The sequence below is a fragment of the Microtus oregoni genome, unplaced genomic scaffold (assembly GCF_018167655.1).
Source record: "Microtus oregoni isolate MIOR12 unplaced genomic scaffold, Mior012 000193F_ref0000305, whole genome shotgun sequence".
NCBI lineage: Eukaryota > Metazoa > Chordata > Mammalia > Rodentia > Cricetidae > Microtus > Microtus oregoni.
In genome coordinates, this window is record NW_024544852.1 from 185309 (window position 1) to 189961 (window position 4653).

At 42.9% G+C, this 4653-nt stretch overlaps 1 pseudogene; it reads right to left on the reverse strand.

Annotated features, from left to right (window-relative positions):
- Positions 1–1507: 1507 nt before the first annotated feature.
- On the reverse strand, positions 1508–3410 carry LOC121445468 (annotated as a pseudogene).
- Between the last annotated feature and the right edge of the window lie 1243 nt (positions 3411–4653).

The window sequence follows — 4653 nt, forward strand, 5'->3', positions numbered from 1 at the left end:
AGAACACAGCATCCTAGTGCAAAGGGCATTGGGGCAGACCATAGGTTCATTCTCTAACTAGTCCATACCTGTGTCTCTAACAAAGGTCAGCACAGAGTTGCTGAGTCTGTCCACCTTGTTACTATGGCACTTGTTACCTTGTTATTATGTTACCTGCTTACTATGTTCTTAAAGTCAAAGTGTCCTGCTCAGGTTTGACAGGAATGGTCTCACACCTTATCATGTATATGAATGTCTGGGCTCTAGAAGGGAGGTGTAGTTTGGGGAGGTCATAAAAGCCCAGGGTATCAGGAGTAATTGTGTGACTGGATGCACCAGGGACCTGCCAAAGTCCTGTACCCAAATGCCTTAGACCTATCTTCCCAAGTCCTCTGCTCCTTGTCTTCCATCCTTCCCTGTCCTGTGAGAGCCTGAGAGGAAGGTTATCCTTTGTCATTTAAGTCGTTTCTTGTTGGGAATTTGTTCTGGTGCTCGGTAGAGAATTATCTTTTGGGTTATTTGCTGTTACTGCCCATTCCTTACTGTGACATCACAAAAAGCCTTTGTGAGAAGTTATTGAAAGACTGCAGTTTGTCTTGATGCTACAGAGAAACTTGTTGAATAGAGAGCACCTGGACTTCTACACTTGATCTGATAAACTGTAATCTCCTAATCTCTTGGACTTTGACATTGGGAGATTTCCTCTTTGTTGGTTGAATTCTGTGTTCAGTTTAATTCTTCTTAATACACACACTCAATACTTTTTGTTGAGGCATGGATTTCTGCTTATGTGTTCATTTTGCTTAATTGTTCTGTTTAAAATTTTTTGCCATGTTTTACTTTGGTTTAATTTTTCTTATTTTAAACCTTATCTGTGTGAAATAAGGAATTTTCTATAATACTTCTATAGATGTATACAGTGACCTGGGATTATTTTCATCTGCTCTGTGACATTACAGCTTCCCTTTGTGTCTGCCCCAAAGTCCCCCATTTCAGTTAAGGTTCCAGCTACTGATCCACAGCTCTAGTCACCATTTCTCTGGAACCAGGGGCTTACAGTATGAACCTCATGTCTATTTCTTCTTTAGAGAATGACAAAAGTTGATGTTTTGTGGCTGACTGTGGACTTCTTCAGTTGATCTCCTAACATGCTGGCTAAATAGTTTTCCTATAGAATTGTCCTAGGATTCCCTGTTGAACTCTCTGTAAACAGGAAACATTTCACTGTCATGTCTTGGTTGACTTAGTGTGAAGAAGCAAGAAATCTGATAACAGATGTATAAGTGGATATTCATCAAGGACATTGGAGTACACTCAAGCGTGTGTGTGTGTGTGTTTGTGTGTGTGTGTGTGTGTGTTTGTGTGTGTGTTTGTGTTTGCTGTGGTGGTTGTTGTTGTTTGTATGGTTCAGCCACAGGATTGTGCTGGCTTTCAAGACTATGTTTTGTTTTGTCTTTTTTAACAGAAGTAATCTTTTTATTTCCATGTTTTTCAGATTAAGTTTTCTGAGTTGGTTGCTTTGAGAGGATTAGTCAAAGAGAACAAATCCCATATCCTCATCTGATTCCTTCAACTCTTCCTTGGCTTCAGCCTTGGCTGGGTCTGCAGCAGCAGCAGCAGGAGCAACAGTGGTGGCAGCAGCTGCAGGGGCAGCAGTCACAAATTCAGATGGATCAGCCAAGAAGTCCTTGACCTTTTCAGCAAGTGGGAAGGTGTACTTGGTCTCCACAGACAGAGCCAGATCCCGCTTGTACCCATGGATGCTAGAGTGTGACACTGAAGCAATAGCTGGGTCTGCAGACAAACACTGGCAACATTTCAGACACCCTCTAGAAAGCAAGAGTGCAGAGTCTGCTCTGTGATGTCAGGAACTTCTGGGTTGTAAATACTGCCATTGTCAAACACCTGCTGGATGATCAGCTCAAAGGAGAAGGGGGAGATTTCAGCATGTTCAACAGCGTGGCTTCACTGGCTCCTACTTTGTCTCTAGTTTTTATCAGATGCACATCACTCAGAATTTTAATGGTGCCCCTGGAGATTTTAGTAGTGATGCCTAAAGCCTGGAAAAAAAGAGGTCTTCTTGGGCCCCAGACCAGTGTTCTGGGCTGGCACAGTAGCCTCACATAGGGCGATGGCACCAGCACAGGCAACAGCTGGCACTTTGTTGGCCAGCAGCATGTCCCTAATCTCAGTGAGATTCTCCTACAAAACCCACATTCCCCCAGATATGAGGCAGCAGTTTCTCTAGAGCTGGGTGGTTCTCCAGATGCCCCCGGATGGCCTTCTGCATCATGGTGTTCTTGCCCATCAGCACCACAGTCTTCCTTCATGGGGACATATGGTCTGCTGCATCTGCTTGGAGCCCACATTGTCTGCTCCTACAGTGAAGCATTTTGGATAATCATTCGAAAGCTGGATGATCTTAATCTACGCCTGGACCCAGCAATACCACTCTTGGGAAAATACCCAAGAGAGGCCCTATCATACAACAAAAGTATATGCTCAACTATGTTCATAGCAACATTGTTCGTAATAGCCAGAACCTGGAAACAACCTAGATGCCCTTCAATGGAAGAATGGATGAAGAAAGTATGGAATATATACATATTAGAGTACTACTCAGCAGTAAAAAACAAGGACTTCTTGAATTTTGCATACAAATGGATGGAAATAGAAAACCCTATCCTGAATGAGGTAATCCAGACCCAAAAAAAGAAACATAGGATGTACTCACTCATATTTGTTTTCTAGCCATAAATAAAGGACATTGAGCCTATAATTCGCGATCCTAGAGAAGCTAAAGAAGAAGGTGAATTCAAAGACAAACATATACGCATCCTCCTGAATATTAACCTTCCTCAGGTGGTGAAAGGAGACAGAGACAGAGACCCACATTGGAGCACCGGACTAAAATCTCAAGGTCCAAATCAGGAGCAGAAGGAAAGAGAGCACGAGCAAGGAACTCAGGACCACAAGGGGGTGCACCCACACACTGAGACAATGGGGATGTTCTATCAGGAACCCACTAAGGCCTGCTGGCCTGGGTCTGAAAAAGCATGGGATAAAACTGGACTTGCTGAACAAAGCGGACAATGAGGACTACTGAGAACTCAAGAACAACGGCAATGGGTTTTTGATCCTACTGCATGTACTGGCTTTGGGGGAGCCTAGGCAGTTTGGATGCTCACCTTACTAGACCTGGATGGAGGTGGGTGGTCCTTGGAATCCCACACGTCAGGGAACCCTGATTGCTCTTCGAGCTGATGAGGGAGGGGGACTTGATCGGGGGAGGGGGAGGGACATGGGAGGCGGTGGCGGGGAGGAGGCAGAAATCTTTAATAAATAAATAAATTAATTAATTAATTAAAAAAAAGCTGGATGATCTTAAGGAAGTAGTTCAACTTCCAGGTGGTCCTGTCTTCCCTGGGCATCATGGTAGTGTATCAGGGATTGCCATGCAGGGTTTAAAGACGATGTCACTCTAACAAGGATGCCTGGCAAGCTCAAGACTCTGTTTGCAATGATCTTTCCTTGTGTCTTTTTGATGCTTCTCGAGGAGCAGTGGTCTCCATTATATTGAAAGACCTGTCATGCACTATGTTGGTCCTGAGATGTCCTTGCTAACTGAAGTTGTGTTTCTCTTTTCATCTTATATCTAAATTGATCACTTGCATGTTTTGTAACATCTGGAATTGATCCTCACATCCAGGGTAAAATAGCTGGAAGGCAGCAAGTGGTATATAGGCTTAATAACATCTTAGCAATGCTAGTGTCTCTTTTATGATTCAAGCACTCTCTTGCTTACAGGATTGTCAACTCTCTAGAGTCAGTGCACATCACACACACACACACACTCAGGGTTCCCTAGATCCTACTTGTCCTTCTTTCATACTTCATGTCTTGTCTCACATTTCAAGAATTTGAATCTTCTCTCTGGGTGACACATATCAAGGGTTTGTCAGACTTCATCCTTTCAAATCACCAGATCTTTGTTTTGATCTTTGTTTTTTTTTTGTTTTTTTTTTTTTTTTGGTCCTTGTTTCAAACTCTAAGGGACCACTTATTTCATCTCTGACCTTTCTTATGCTTTCTCATAATTGCTTTGGGTTTGGGTTGGCATTATTTTCTTTTCAACCTCTGACTCTAAGATGTATCATTAGGAGGTTGAAGTAGCTATTATTTTCATGATGTAGACATTGAGAGTCATAAACTTCTCTTCTAGACCTGCTTTTGTCTTTTTCCTTCTAGCATCTTGTGGTGGTCCCATCCCCCACCTGTCACAGTGAGGACATGGAGGAAGAATTTCAGTGTAAAAATCTCTGTGATGGAAAAGTATCAACACCATACAGAGGGAAAGAAAAAATAAGTAACAAGAGCTCCTGTACACCATCCAGCTGTCCAGATTTAAACAAGGGCTAGATATAAGCTGTCCATGTTTTTCTGATCCATGGTTTTATTCTGAGGAGACAGAGAATAAAAGCTCATCTGATAGTGATCATGACAGTGAGACAGATGAGGACTGCCTCTCCTGCCTGGAGGATTCTGACTCAGACATATAGAATGATGGTGGGGATGCTGACATCCAGAAGACCAAGAGTGAAACATCAGAGAATCACCTCTTCTGCATGGAGGATTCTGATTCAGAATTACTGGATGACAGTGGGGAGGATGAAA